We start from the raw sequence: 17,338 nt of genomic DNA, 5'->3' as shown, positions 1-17,338 counted from the left end.
TACCTTTAATATCTTTTATAAATCAAGTTACATCCCATTTCAATATCACATTGAATACCTTTTGTCAAAAATGATTTCCTTTACGAAAATTCATAGTACGCTTAATCCACTCAGTCGATACACTCTTTTAAATCCTACAAAATGCGATAACAATGATAACAAAAATTTTCACATCTAAAATACATTATTAAAGTTCTTTAACATCCATTACATATACTAATAGCTACGGTCCCGGTTTTTGTAATTAAATCTATATTGCTAAAAAATCGTTAAAGATCTCTTTCAGTGTGGAATCAATGGGAGCGAGTTTCACCTCCCAAACACGAGTTAGCTAATCAGCTGCGCGGAAACACAGAAGCTTCTATGTGCCAGTTGAATCATTGTGCAGACCTCTTGGATTGTTGGCGGCCCTGTCGATAAAAACGAATGTAAATACTTCATTTACTTGTATACTCAATTATTAAGAAAATGAGATAAAAGTTGACATGGGTTTTATTCTCGTTACGTGCATTGTGCGTTCAATAATGACAGTAAGATTGTTAGGTCATATGCATGTATATGTGCTGGTATCGATTCCAAGCAAAAGCTTCGGGGAAATATACATACATAGATTAATTTTTTTTTATTACTGGGAAAGTAAACTTTTTCGAAGGTCGATAATATGATCGAAAATGCAAGTATATTGCGGCTTCATCGTCCGGTTTCATTGCGATACAATTACATAAAAAAAATTAATTGCTGATTTTATGTCTCATTTCACTTTTCTTTTTTTTTTTTTGGTACTTCATGAATGAATGCAAAATTAAAGTCATAAGCCATCAACCATATCTACATGTACAAATGAGAAAGCAAAACAATGAAAAACTTCTGCAAGAAAACTGTACGTCAAATATGACACATATAATTCGGAACATTTGGTCGTGTCTGCTTTCCGTATCATGCGAGGCACCCCCTCTGACCGATCAAACAAGCATACGAATCTAATATTACGTTTCTCTGCGTAAACAACTTGTACAGAAAATATACACAAACCAACAGTTAGCGCACGAAACCTACCCTGTTATTTCTTTGAGGGAACCTCCAGTGCATTTATTTATTTTCTTCGTGTATAAAATGCAATTTGTTTAAGAATACACAATGCTCATACTATTAAATTTGTTTATCTCCCCTTTCTTCATTCTTCCAATATTGCTGGCCTCTTTCCAACAGACATGATAGTGACTGTATGCAATCTTTTGTGGCACTACTATACATTACGTTACTGTAAGCAACGGAAGACTGGTGTATATCTATTTTACAGATTTCATTCAACAAAAGGAGCCAAAAGTTTCCTAAAGTACATGCACAATGCAATATCCTGTATACCTTGTAATGTCAAACAGGCTCTGACAACGACATTTGTAAAATTAAGATGTTTTTTACTAAAAGTCACAAGAGGTCGATTCCGATGGATTTCATAAGAGAGAGAGAGAGAGAGAGAGAGAGAGAGAGAGAGAGAGAGAGAGAGAGAGAGAGAGGTGTGCCCTTTTTCATTCAAAAGGTGTTCCGCGTTTGCCTATCTGCATTGTGTAAACTTTCCACATTTTCATTTTATTTTATCTGATTGATTGATTTGAACATATCTTATTGTATAAGTGTATATTATACAAACGGTTTGAACACAAGTTCTTTCAACTTACAGGGTTCTCACTTTAAATACAACTGTCGATATACTAATTAATATGATAAATAGACATAATCATTTCTTAGTTACATTAAATAAATGAATAAATATACATGTGTTATAGGGTTTTTTCCCTCAATAACTTTTGATCCAATTTTTGCCAAACGCAGCATACGACATTATTGTATGGACGGAATTCAAATGATATCAAATGATTGGGCACGCTACCATTTAAAGAAAGATGATTAAGAAAGGAGAATGGGATATTTAAAACATACTATTTTCAAGAACCACTAGTACTGAATCAAAAAGTCTGAATTATGTGAAAATTTCTTTGCGTACTGTGAAGAATTGACCGTGTTTATTCAAAAACATGAGTCGCAGGAACATAGTAGAAGTTCGAAGTTTTCTATAGATTTTTTTTAAAACAATCTTTTAAAGAATCAATTTCAAAGAGTACAATATGTCAAATTAATATGCAAGTATCCATGTGTAGTATAGATTCCAATTCAATGATCCTATGTGTATTGTTTTATTACTTTCTGTATAGCTTCACTTGTTTTGCCTTGGACTAGAATGACGCATCGTCATTGGATGAAAGGCGAAGACAACAAACAGTGATCTATCTCACAACTCCTATAAAGGCGAAGACAACAAACAGTGATCTATCTCACAACTCCTATAAAGGCGAAGACAACAAACAGTGATCTATCTCACAACTCCTATAAAGGCGAAGACAACAAACAGTGATCTATCTCACAACTCCTATAAAGGCGAAGACAACAAACAGTGATCTATCTCACAACTCCTATAAAGGCGAAGACAACAAACAGTGATTAATCTCATAACTCCTATAAAGGCGAAGACAACAAACAGTGATCTATCTCACAACTCCTATAAAGGCGAAGACAACAAACAGTGATCAATCTCACAACTCCTATAAAGGCGAAGACAACAAACAGTGATCTATCTCACAACTCCTATAAGCAATACAAAATAGATAGTTTGGCAAACACGGACCCCCGGACACACCAGGGGTGGGACAAGGTGCCCAGGAGGAGCAAGCATCCTCTGTCCACCGGTCACACCCGCCGTGTGGATATGACGGGTCACGTGATTACCAGCTGCTGTAGACATGGCGTCCGGAACGTCTTTTTTAACTGCATTTCTTTCTTGTACATAATTACATGTATGACATATTGATCCTCGACAAAATAAAACACTTATTAGGTTTGTTAGTGACTATGTACAGTTTTCTCGGGCTGTAAAAGTTCATAGAAGGTTCATTTTCGTCTCGCCTTTTATGGACTAGAACAATCCGACACATTTTTGTAGACAGCACGAGTCAGTAACAACGCTAATCAGTAATATTGTTCAAAATTATTTTACAGCATTTTGCTGGGGCTTGAACCCCGGAGCCCGATACTCCAGTGTTGAGCTACATGTTGCTTTTTCGTTTGTTTGTTAAAATATGTAATGTCTAATGTCATGCAAAGGAGTTCTTATCAATCCGAATATCCTCTGTTTATAATCAGATATCATGTCTACATTACACATGCTGCAAAAATATGGAAAAATAGGTAAATAAATAAAATTAATAATAATGAAAATACATGTAATGATAATGATAACTAGACACGATCTCGTTGCGAGCAACGAGTTGATCTTCCGTCCAGTATGCCCTTTAGATCCCTTATGTCGTAATTAAGCAATCTCCATTTTGATGACGTTAATATTAGTTGTTGGAGAACTTTAATACAAACACCGGTACTTCATTAATGTTTACGAATTCTGTACAGATTTTGATATATCTATAAAATACCTTTGACCCATCCTGGAGCTCATTTTAGGAGCCTGTCTCCAAAACTTAATATTGTCCAACGTTTGTTCTACAGCGATTAACAAACTGAATATTTTCCAGATTCGAAATAATTAGGATATTCAATATTAGGGGCCAACCCCTTAATTTCTTTATAGGGTTCGCAAGAAAGATTGTTCAGGTTGTGTATTATTCATATAAACAATATTAATTTGAACAATTTGTTATTTCCAGCCTTTAGAATAGACGTACTATTTTTATCAAGCAGCTCAACGGAAGCGTGTTCATGGGGAAATGTTTATCATAACGAGTTATAAAGATGTCAAAGGCAAAAACATTGAAAATGTGCATATTGTGACATTCATTAACACGGTCATCCAGTGCAACCACAGGGTGGGGCAAGGCACTAAGTGCAACCCCAGGGGTGGGGCACTGGCACCAAGTGCAAATCCTAGGGTAGGGGTGGCCACCAGAAAAAAATCAATTAAAAGAAATCGCTAATAGGAGAAAACAATACTATTATTCTAATGATCATGAGGCAATTCGAATTGTGTTCCAAGATCCGAATGAATAACAAACTTACATGTAAGTACAAGTAAAATAGTGTTCCATTGAAATGATACAATGTAGAAGTTTCAGCGAACAGTTTCAGCAAGCTCCTGTAAACACGGGAGCGAAACAAGCGATTTGTTTCATCATTATCTAGACACATGCTCTCATCTTACCCAATCTAAATTTAAACTCGGAAAATTCCACTATCATTATGGTATCATCCTTGTACGAGACAAGTTTTTTTCTTGTATCGCTTAAAAAAATCAGTGACACCTAGCCAAAGCTCGTTCAATATTCTGACGCCTGTCATAGTTTGATGGCGCATGGAGCAAAATTATCACAAAATTCCATAAATACCTTTTCATCAATTTGTTCATGGTTTGTGTCGATAACATTCTGAAAACAAAGTGGTGCGAGGATAAACACCAATTTCTTAATCTGGCAACTGTCCCTGAGGGATTTCATCTTTTGAAGTGAGTCTCCTGATATCCTGGCCGTGCTGTGTCGGTAATTAAAACATGGCGGATTATGGAATTATATCGGAAAATATTATCTGGTCCTATTAGCATTCGAAAAATTCGTCACAGACCAAAAATTGAGATTCCGAGAAAACATAAACCAACATCTATATTTCCAACGTTTGCGCCTTTGATATCTCTACAAATTGCAATCATACTTCCTCATGGATGTGTTGCAGTTGAACACGTAACAATGCGCGTATGAATTTTGATAAATTTACTATTTTAATGACTGGAAATTCCAACAGAAATGAAAGTAGAATGTAATTATAAGAAATTTGAAAATTCACGTGGATATGAACAGCGACGTCTCACGTCGGCGCACTTTTTGTGATTGGCTAACACTGACGTCTCACGTCGGCGCACTTTTTATGATTGGCTAACACTGACGTCTCACGTCGGCGCACTTTTTATGATTGGCTAACACTGACGTCTCACGTCGGCGCACTTTTTATGATTGGCTAACACTGACGTCTCACGTCGGCGCACTTTTTATGATTGGCTTACACTGACGTCTCACGTCGGCGCACTTTTTGTGATTGGCTAACACTGACGTCTCACGTCGGCGCACTTTTTATGATTGGCTAACACTGACGTCTCACGTCGGCGCACTTTTTGTGATTGGCTAACACTGACGTCTCACGTCGGCGCACTTTTTATGATTGGCTAACACTGACGTCTCACGTCGGCGCACTTTTTATGATTGGCTAACACTGACGTTTCACGTCGGCGCACTTTTTATGATTGGCTTACACTGACGTCTCACGTCGGCGCACTTTTTGTGATTGGCTAACACTGACGTCTCACGTCGGCGAACTTTTTATGATTGGCTAACACTGACGTCTCACGTCGGCGCACTTTTTATGATTGGCTTACACTGACGTCTCACGTCGGCGCACTTTTTATGATTGGCTTACACTGACGTCTCACGTCGGCGCACTTTTTATGATTGGCTAACACTGACGTCTCACGTCGGCGCACTTTTTGTGATTGGCTAACACTGACGTCTCACGTCGGCACACTTTTTGTGATTGGCTAACACTGACGTCTCACGTCGGCGCACTTTTTATGATTGGCTAACACTGACGTCTCACGTCGGCGCACTTTTTATGATTGGCTAACACGTCTCATGGAGTACATGTGAAGTGTCGCAGTTTATACCCTCGCATATTTTTTAACATAAAATTTATTTCTTACATGGAGTTACGAGCTGTGGAAAGTGTGTTTGTCACTGTCTATACACATGCCCCGTGTTCTATGTTAATTCGCTTAATTGACTTCAATGAATAAATCGCCAGTAAATATCTGGAAAGAGCTATAAAATATTTATTAATCTAATTTATTGATCTAAAAAGGATATATACATGCAAGTACTAGCAACTTTTGTATTTTCTTTAAAGGTGTCCCTGAACAATATTTAATTAAGGTAATTCATTTCGAGAATAATTGGATGATATATTAATTTGTAAATTGCAATATTGATTAGAAATATAAGAGGAAAAGGATGAATTTAACCTATGATAATTTCAACGAAATGAACGCAATTCCTTGTGTGCCGCGAGGATATGTTCCGTTTAAATGAGAAATTGACAGAATATTGAAATGGACAATGGTTTCCAGTGACAGACCCACGAAAGGAAACCATACAATTTTGTAGATCTCTTTGGGAATCTCTGTAGAACTCAGACTACATGGGGAAGAATTAACAAGACAATGCATATCCATATGGTTAATTTAGCCGCATAGATCCAATAAATTAACGTCCCGTCATTCAAAAAACGGCACTTTGGACCGCTGTAGAACGTAGAGAGTAGCCGCACTATTGACAGTCGTGTTACTTCCAACAATTAATGTCAATTTTACACAGTGGGAATTGGTTCCTAGTCATGAAATATAGATGTGCGTGGAAAAAATAAAAGTACTTAAGATATCAAAGTATAGCTTATAAAAGAGAAAGAAAACTCCAAACCAATGTCTTGAAAATGGCGGTACAGTGCAGAAGTAGATTATATTGATTTAGGTTTTATGTTCTAATTTTGTCGAGGGTCTTGGTTATTAAATTGGGCCTGGTTCTTGATGAATTTGTGTCAAGTATTGCTTCTGAAATTCTAATATAAACGCTAGATCTGTAGAGTGTTTATCAAAGCACAACAAAGTCTTAATTATGTACCACGAGAACTCATCCAACTGAAGAGGAATCCTTGTAATATACAGCGGGGAGATGTATATAATATAACACAGAAAACTTTTATCTTCTTCAGAAAAGATGAAAGAGTCAATATTTTGGTTCTACTTTTCTAACTGTACATTTATTCCAGGTTAACCTCAGATGATAAGTACTTAAATTGATGAATTTAGTTTATCAGCAAATAGCATCAGAGTTAATTATTCGTTTACGTTACGTAATAAAAATATGTTGAGAAATCGGAATAAAATGTATATTAAATCAATTTTATGGCACTTTATAGATTACCATGGGGATGAGAGAGTATCTGCTGTCAGGGGTGAATCTTGTTTTAAAAAAATTAAAATCAAAGGATTTTTATTAACATTTTTGTAGACCAAGATAAGGAACTTGAGTTTAAAACGAGAATTTTCCCTGCGGTATTACGCGGGAATCTTCCCTACTGTTTTACATGGGGATTTCCCATGCTGTATTACACGGAAATTTCCCCTGCTGTAATACACAGGAATTTTCCCTGCTGTATCACATAGGAATTTCCCCTGCTGTATTACACGGGAATTTCCCCCTGCTGCATTACATGGAAATTTATCCTGCTGTATTACGCGGGAATTTTCCTCTCTTCTGTATTACACGGGAATTTTCCCTGCTTTATAACACACAGGAATTTTCCCGTGTTGTATGGCATGAGAATTTCCCTGCTGTATGACATGGAAATTTTCCCTGCTATGTCACACAGGAATTTTCCCTACTGTATTACACGGGAATATTCCCTGCTGTGTTACACGGAAATTTTCACCTCCTGTGTTACACAGGAATTTTCCCTGCTGTATTACACGGGAATATTCCCTGCTGTGCTACACGGGAATTTTCACCTGCTGTGTTACACAGGAATTTTCCCTGCTGTATTACACGGGAATATTCCCTGCTGTGTTACACGGAAATTTTCACCTGCTGTGTTACACGGAAATTTTCACCTGCTGTGTTACACGGGAATTTTCACCTGCTGTATTACACAGGAATATTCCCTGCTGTGTTACACGGGAATTTTCACCTGCTGTGTTACACAGGAATTTTCCCTGCTGTATTACACAGGAATATTCCCTGCTGTGTTACACGGGAATTTTCACCTGCTGTGTTACACAGGAATTTTCCCTGCTGTATTACACGGGAATATTCCCTGCTGTGTTACACGGAAATTTTCACCCGCTGTGTTACACAGGAATTTTCCCTGAAGTATTACACGGGAATTTTCACCTCCTGTGTTACACAGGAAATTTCCCTGCTGTATTACACGGGAATATTCCCTGCTGTGTTACACGGGAATTTTCACCTGCTGTGTTATACAGGAGTTTTCCCTGATGTATTACACGGGAATTTTCACCTCCTGTGTTACACAGGAATTTTCCCTGCTGTATTACACGGGAATATTCCCTGCTGTGTTACACGGGAATTTTCACCTCCTATGTTACACAGGAAATTTCCCTTCTGTATTACACAGGAATATTCCCTGCTGTGTTACACGGGAATTTTCACCTGCTGTGTTACACGGGAATTTTCCCTGCTGTATTACACGGGAATATTCCCTGCTGTGTTACACGGGAATTTTCCCTGATGTATTACACGGGAATTTTCACCTCCTGTGTTACACAGGAAATTTCCCTGCTGTATTACACAGGAATATTCCCTGCTGTGTTACACGGGAATTTTCACCTGCTGTGTTACACAGGAGTTTTCCCTGATGTATTACACGGGAATTTTCACCTCCTGTGTTACACAGGAATTTTCCCTGCTGTATTACACGGGAATATTCCCTGCTGTGCTACACGGGAATTTTCACCTCCTGTGTTACACAGGAAATTTCCCTGCTGTATTACACGGGAATATTCCCTGCTGTGTTACACGGAAATTTTCACCCGCTGTGTTACACAGGAATTTTCCCTGAAGTATTACACGGGAATTTTCACCTCCTGTGTTACACAGGAAATTTCCCTGCTGTATTACACGGGAATATTCCCTGCTGTGTTACACGGGAATTTTCACCTGCTGTGTTACACAGGAGTTTTCCCTGATGTATTACACGGGAATTTTCACCTCCTGTGTTACACAGGAATTTTCCCTGCTGTATTACACGGGAATATTCCCTGCTGTGTTACACGGGAATTTTCACCTCCTATGTTACACAGGAAATTTCCCTTCTGTATTACACAGGAATATTCCCTGCTGTGTTACACGGGAATTTTCACCTGCTGTGTTACACGGGAATTTTCCCTGCTGTATTACACGGGAATATTCCCTGCTGTGCTACACGGGAATTTTCCCTGATGTATTACACGGGAATTTTCACCTCCTGTGTTACACAGGAAATTTCCCTGCTGTATTACACAGGAATATTCCCTGCTGTGTTACACGGGAATTTTCACCTGCTGTGTTACACAGGAGTTTTCCCTGATGTATTACACGGGAATTTTCACCTCCTGTGTTACACAGGAATTTTCCCTGCTGTATTACACGGGAATATTCCCTGCTGTGTTACACGGGAATTTTCACCTCCTGTGTTACACAGGAAATTTCCCTGCTGTATTACACGGGAATATTCCCTGCTGTGTTACACGGAAATTTTCACCTGCTGTGTTACACAGGAATTTTCCCTGCTGTATTACACAGGAATATTCCCTGCTGTGTTACACGGGAATTTTCACCTGCTGTGTTACACAGGAATTTTCCCTGATGTATTACACGGGAATTTTCACCTCCTGTGTTACACAGGAATTTTCCCTGCTGTATTACACAGGAATATTCCCTGCTGTGTTACACGGGAATTTTTACCTGCTGTGTTACACAGGAATTTTCCCTGATGTATTACACCGGAATTTTCCCCTGGTGCATTACATGTTATTTACCCATGATTTCAACTATCTGCTACACGTTCAAATGTACAGGTAGAATCAGGGGCCGATGCAGACAATCTTTAAAGGGTGCGACCCCCCCCCACCCCACAAAAAAAGATCATTTTAGCTAAATAATTTCAATCAAAGGGGGGTTGCTCTCTCTCTCTCTCTCTCTCTCTCTCTCTCTCTCTCTCTCTCTCTCTCTCTCTCTCTCTCTCTCTCTCTTCTTTCTCTCTCTACAACTAACACACATTTTTTAAGAAAAAAAAATTCCGTTAGAAAAAGAATACGATAATGGGTGTTATCAATACCAAATATCCAAGGAATATATTCCCTTAATAGACAAGTACATATATGTATGTAATTCATTATCGTAATACATGCAATGATATCAACATTGTTTGAATGGCCTGGAAAAGAAATTGTTATTTTTAAATCGACAAGAGGAAATTAAGATATTACCGTCTTATCCAGTGTCTGCTAAAGGTCGCTGTCTTTAACCCGTGATTTAGAGATATTAGAGTAATAAAAGGGTGCTGGAAGAGGCATTAGTTGATCGACATATCTTGCATCAACGTTAAGGAAACCAAGGATTTCTATCATTATAGAACTACGAACAATACGCTTAATGCTGCGTTAGATACGGGCATATAGCTGTCTATTTCTGCCACGACAGCATTTCTAAGAAGTCCTGTATGTGTGGATATGAATAGATAGATAATAAGATAGGTACGGGTATACTTGTCAGCTTCTGACTTTGATGTCTTTGATATATATATATATATATATATATATATATATATATATATATAAGAGAGACAAATAGGTCTATTCTATTTAAAAAATAAAAACAGTGGTAAAATATGGTGGCTGATAATAACAGCAATTGAAATACATCATTATCATCCTGGAGTAATTTTTGTCACAATATTCTCTCGATTATCTCTTACACATACATGTACGTGTGTACATGTATTTATGGACGTATTTAGGCATTCAGTGATTTTACTTACATGCACTACGTACAATAACCAATCTGAGCACCCTCTCAGGTTCCAAGAGTGATTCTTATTTTTTAAAAATCTTAGGAAATTCTAGGAATATATAAATCAATTTTTTAAAAAACCCAAAACATCGCTACAAATTTTATTAATACATTAAGTTAAAAAAAAGATGGCTATGAAATTTTGAAAATAGGTTTTAAAAGTTTATAAAAAGAAGAAAAGTATGGTACAGACTAGGAACGTTCTTACCGTACTGATAGTAAATATCCACGATTCATTTAGGAATGTTGGACAAAGAATGTCAGACGGCATTTAAAATTTAAACTTAGAAGATCGGGAGCCATCCCTCGCTCTGGTTCCTATCCGGCCTTTCCAATGCAACTCGGCTCTAGTCATCGTACATTTAAATTATGTCGTGGAAAGGCACTGGTACCATTTGATTGGTTATAATCGTGACCGGAATTCTCCGTCTATATACTATATAGCATATAGTTCACGCGCTCTGTGAATTAGGCAACGAGAGAGAGAGAAATGGAGAGAGAGATGGGGAGAGGATAAATTTAAATATTAATTATTTTCAAACTTGAAACTGATATTGATTCAAACTGTTATAACTATTAAGAGCCAAGCTATTAATGAATTCTGTAATACTATATTGAAACTCTAAAAAAAACAAAAAAACACAGTGCTTGTGACCGGAACGGGTTTTATCTGTCAAGGCCGTCCGCTTACTACAGCGTTCTACGATAGAAACCCTTCTCTGCTACACCGCCTTCAGAATTCAGGTCGCTGTCGGGATTTTTGCTCTTTATTTCTATAATAAAGATGATCAGTGTTTGGTTAATGTCTTTACATCAAGTCAAATTCCTCTAAATGGTACTCATTATCGGCAAAAAAATATTTAAACGACTGAGGAAGATTCAATTACATACCATCACTGCAGAAGTCAAAATTGCCGATAATGAAAAGGAAGCATTGGGCTGGCATCAATCAAAGTATTTGGTTTCTTTTAGTGAAAAACACTTAATGTCGAAGACTCTATAAGACGATTTCATCAGTCGCAAGACATCGAACCGTGTTGAACACAATCAGATAGTCAGGAAGTTTTTCGTCTTATGAAATCTAAATCTTGGTTTGTCTCGAGGAACAATGAATTTTTGCATCATAGAGCAATTTTATCGATACATATGTCAATTTAAGTGCAGCGGAAAATGTAAAGCGGAACAAAGATTACGCCTCTAATGAAATAATGGCTGACTTCTGAATATTGGTCAGCTTGTTTTTAAGCCGTACTATAAGGTCACGCAACATACTGAAGACACCATAAAATTATAACGCCTCTCTCTCTCTCTTATCAGACTTACTGTTGGAGTGACAAATTCTGTTATTTAATTCATTCATTGCAAACATCAAATCCTGGTCAGAATTCAACAGTTTTTAAAAAAGAATTGACTTCTTCAAGATTTTAACTTGAAGAAAGAGCACCGCACGAATGCCGTAATTGATATCTTCATGCATAGCCATATAAGGAAAATGAATTGGTAAAACTTAGCCTTGAAGATGAAAAAATGTAAAGAAAGCTCTCTTCCCCAAGAATAGCGCCTATCGTCCAGTGTCCAAAATTAGAAAGGAGGGAAAGTTAATCAAAGACTTGACGTCACGAGTTATCACCAACTCACGCGGTTTTTCGTTTCATGCCTGGCAATTTATATCGTCTGGATTCGGAAATCATACGACAGATATTAAAGTCAGATGGAATAGAATTTTTTCTTTGTGTCTTGACTGATGAAAATGATCAATCACCTTGCGAGTTCAGAAAGTTCCCCGATAGAAATAATATGTATTCATGTGCAGTTTTCCCGCGGCTTATAGAAAAAAAAAAGAATTATACGATAAATAAATGAAGAAAAAACCCAACCAATTCTGGTCCCTTAACAGAAGTGGAAATACAGAATATTTGACATATAGATTCCCAAGAGGGTTTGAGACGTATTTAATTCCTCATGCAAACTATTTTTAAACACACCATAAACATAACACGCGTGTGCTGGGCACCCCACGCTGTCTTGTAATATATAATGTTGGCGCGCATGATAATTGACAATAAACAGCTAGTGAATCATTAAAAACAGAAAGACAAAATTTTTATTTTCCATTATCCAATGTGTAAACCAAAAGTGGGAGATTAATTTATAAATTCACATTTACAATGGGTGCTTTTCTTTTGATACTTTCACCAGTTATAATGATAGCCATTTCCTCATAAATGCGATGTAGTTGTGAACAATACGTGTATTAATTTTGACAAATGCCTATTTTAACGCTTGGGAATTTCAACAGAAGTGAAAGTAGTGAATGTAAATACAAAAAATAATATTCATTTTTGAAAATACATTAAGGTATAAACTGCAACGCCCCACACCGGCCTACTTGTCACGGAACAATGACGCGCTTCTGACGTATGCTGGCGTACAGCGTCACGGAACAATGAAGCGCTTCTGACGTATGCTGGCGTACAGCGTCACGGAACAATGACGCGCTTCTGACGTATTCTGGCGTACAGCGTCGCAATTCATACCCTCGTGTATTTTCAGAAATGAAATTTATTTCTTAAAGCACCTTTTCACAGAAGTGGAATACCAGAAATGTGAAACGAGAGACCGAATAAAACGTAGGTATGCATATGCAACTCCTAAGTGAAATCCAGAGACGTATCATAAGGGAAATAGATAAAAAACAATTCTTATTTAAAATTGTCTTACGATCTTCCTTAAATTATACGTAAAACTAAAACGTCAAAATGCTACCTTACCTTAACGAATCGTAGATAACAGGTTATGGTAATAAGAAATGAGAAAATTGTTTACCATCTAGAGCTTTTAAAAATATATTGGTACGTTTTTTAGCTATATCAATGCATCAAAATTAAAGGGAAAAGAAATATTTGAATAAATATAAAAGGTAGTTCAGGTATAATTAACATCCTGTCTGCAGAATTTCAATGCAATGTCATGCACCGGATTCAAGAAAAGTGGGACACGGTATTCCTGTTCAAACTCCTCTAATTCGCAGCACTTCGAGGGTACATAAAAAGGGAGTCTGCTTTGTAGAGAGTAGCCTGTACACAGTAACCTGGTTATACGGTCTTATTGATATAATGAGTAAAGATTTCAATGTTCTTCTAAAACAAAAACTAATTTTAATATATACATGTAGATATATTTTCATTTTTTCCCTGTCACCACACGTCCATTCTATATACCATGTCCACCTGTCCTACACCCAAACTATTCTGTCATGATGAGTTATTTTAAGGTGCTTTACCCTCGACACTGCAAAACAAGATTTGTCATGTGCTCACATTATTTAGTTGTTACTATATACAAAGTACCTGAACTGTGCTCACATTATTCCATTGTTACTACATACAAAGTACCCCAATTGTGCTCACATTATTCCATTGCTACTGTATACAAAATACCTGAATTTTGCTTACACTATTCTATTGTTACTATATACAAAGTACCCGAATTGTGCTTACATTATTCCATTGTTACTATACACAAAGTACCTGAACTGTGCTCACATTATTCCATTGTTACTATATATAAAGTACTCGAATTGTGCTCACATTATTCCATTGTTACTATACACAAAGTACCTGAACTGTGCTCACATTATTTCATTGTTACTATATACACAGTACTCGAATTGTGCTCACATTATTCCATTGTTACTATCCTTCTGTGTTTAGTAAACCAGAAGTGATAAAAGAATTAGATAGGTTACATGAGGAATATGTTTTGGTTCCAGCTGACAAAGCTAGTAACAACATTGTCTTTGTTTGTAAGGCTCATTATTACAACTGTATTTTAAACGAACTTGGCATTAATTCCACTTTTGGTAATCATACTTATACTCCAACTGCCCTTTCAAAAGACGAAATTCTTCAAAACCATGCTTCAGTTTTAGACACATTTAATATTCCAGTCAATGGGTCGAATGAATATGAGTTACCGTACCTATACTGGATTCCTAAACTACATAAAAACCCTTACAAACAAAGATACATTGCTGGATCCAGTAAGTGCTCTACCAAGCCCCTATCTTTGCTCCTCACGAAAATGTTAACAGCTGTGAAGGAGAAACTTCAAACTTACTGTGCGACTACATATGCCAGAAGTGGTGTTAATCAAATGTGGATTCTAAAAAATTCTAAAGAACTTTTAGTAAACTTGAAATCACAGAATTTTCTCCAAATCAATAGCATTAAAACCTATGACTTTTCAACACTATACACCACCATTCCTCACTATAAATTAAAGACTAGACTTTTTGACATCATAGACAGTTGCTTCTTCAACAAAAACGGAAAACGGAAATATTCATATCTAGTGATCAGTCATTCAAAAACTTACTTTGTTAAACACCACTCTGATTCCACGCACAAGTACTCTGAAGTTGAAATAAAAAATATGCTAGAGTTCCTCATTGACAATATCTTCGTGGTCTTTGGTGATCAGGTCTTCCAACAGTCTGTTGGAATTCCCATGGGCACGAATTGTGCTCCTTTGTTAGCTGACCTGTTTTTATATTCATATGAAGCAGAATTTATTCAAAAACTTCTACGTGAGAAGAAAAAATATCTCGCTGTGACCTTCAATTCTACTTTTAGATATATCGATGACGTTTTGTCTATTAACAATGGTAGCTTTCATTCATATGTCGATTTGATATATCTCTGTGAGCTCGAAATAAAGGACACCACAGAGTCGTCCACTTCTGCTTCATACTTAGATATTTTATTGAAAGTAGACATTAACGGCAAACTGACAACTCAACTGTATGACAAACGGGATGATTTCAGCTTCTCCATCGTCAACTTCCCACATTTATGTAGCAATATTCCATTATCACCTGCATATGGTGTTTATATATCTCAACTGATTCGATATGCAAGAGCTTGTTCTAGGTATAGTCAGTTTTTAAATCGAGGTAAGCTACTGACAAACAAGTTGATGGTACAGGGATTTCAACTGTCTCGATTGAAGTCAGCATTTCGCAAATTCTATGGTCGTTATAACTACCTAGTTCGTCAATACAACCTCGCATTGGGTCAAATGCTGTCTGACGTGTTTCATACCGATTGTTAAGCCGTTCTTGGCACACTGATTTTGACTGCGGATAACTCCGTTTACCTGATCAGGATATGGGGCTCACGGCGGGTGTGACCGGTCAACAGGGGGTGCTTACTCCTCCTAGGCACCTGATCCCACCTCTGGTGTGTCCAGGGGTCCGTGTTTGCCCAACTATCTATTTTGTATTGCTTGTAGGAGTTATGAAATTGATCACTGTTCGTTATCTTCACCTTGCATATACAAAGTACCCGAATTGTGCTCACATTATTTTGTTGTTACTATATACAAAGTACCCGAATTGTGCTCACATTATTCCATTGTTACTACATACAAAATACCTGGATTTTGCTTACATTATTCTATTGTTACTATACACAAAGTACCCGAATTGTGATCACATTATTGCATTGTTACTATATACAAAGTACCCGAATTGTGATCACATTATTTCATTGTTACTAAGTATAAAGTACCCGAATTGTGCTCACATTATTGCATTGTTACTATATACAAAGTACCCGAATTGTGATCACATTATTCCATTGTTACTATATACAAATCACCCCAGTTGTGATCACATTATTTCATTGTTACTATACACAAAGTACCCGAATTGTGATCACATTATTTCATTGTTACTATATACAAAGTACCCGAATTGTGATCACATTATTTCATTGTTACTAAGTATAAAGTACCCAAATTGTGCTCACATTATTCTTCATCCAAAAGAGCCACTATTCTCAATTCTAAATGTCGCGCATTTGGTGAAGGTACATCTACTACCAACGTTTACACCTCACCGGATAGTATAAACAGACGTCTCACGGATAAAGTGTGACGTAATGCTGTCCGTAGGTATCCGTAGATGAGAGTCGTTCCCGCCGCTGCTCGGGGCTCCTGCGATCGGTGTATGAAGTAAATAAAACACATAATAACCGTACGATTACTGGACCTGTACAGGACAATCAACAGCCGATTGGCGGACATTACCGTCTGAATAGCGGACAAGTACCGGGTTAAACGAACGGGGGACGCATGATAAACTGACATAACCTTTTATTTTATACCCATCAATGTTTTGTTTTTTGATACTGTGGATTTCACAGAGTGTGATCCGGTTTTCCGAATCACCACATTGTGAATTTCCGATTCCGTATCAGTATCCTCTGAACTGATGACGTCACAATGCATCAACGCAACGTTTTTGTGTGGAAAATATTGAACGCGTCACAAAGAAAACTGCGTACACAAAACATAATTTCACTGTATGTCTGTGTTTTTGATGATTTGGATTACATTTATTATCTTATAAATGCAACCTTGGGACATTACAGTAATTAGCTAGACGTTATTTGCCGTCCTACAGATTAGCCACACCTAGTATGAAGCTGCCGCTTTGCAGTAAACGAGGTCGTATCAAAGTCAACGTTTTGCCACATAAATCATCATCATCATCACATAAATCATCATCATCATCACATAAATCATCATCATCACATAAACCATCATCATCACATAAATCATCATCATCACATAAATCATCATCATCACATAAATCATCATAACTC

The 17,338-nt window shown here is 37.1% G+C and overlaps 1 protein-coding gene across 4 annotated transcripts in view; it reads right to left on the bottom strand.

Annotated features, from left to right (window-relative positions):
- Positions 1-11,004, bottom strand: part of LOC125657800 (acetylcholinesterase-like) — a 49,093-nt gene extending 38,089 nt beyond the window's left edge. The window contains exons 1-3 of one of the 4 annotated variants that reach the window (XM_056148755.1): positions 10,879-11,004; positions 314-410; positions 59-134 (exon numbers count right to left, since the gene is read on the bottom strand). The gene's annotated coding sequence lies outside the window, so the exon portion shown is untranslated. Of the gene's footprint in view, positions 1-3; positions 2,645-4,391; positions 4,674-10,878 lie in introns of those variants that run through there. The other 3 variants (XM_056148756.1, XM_056148757.1, XM_048888576.2) reach the window with 3 other exon arrangements.
- Between the last annotated feature and the right edge of the window lie 6,334 nt (positions 11,005-17,338).

Source organism: Ostrea edulis, chromosome 9 (genome assembly GCF_947568905.1).
Source record: "Ostrea edulis chromosome 9, xbOstEdul1.1, whole genome shotgun sequence".
Lineage (NCBI taxonomy): Eukaryota > Metazoa > Mollusca > Bivalvia > Ostreida > Ostreidae > Ostrea > Ostrea edulis.
The sequence above is the reverse complement of the archived record's forward strand: the minus strand, read 5'-3'. Positions and strand labels throughout refer to the sequence as shown.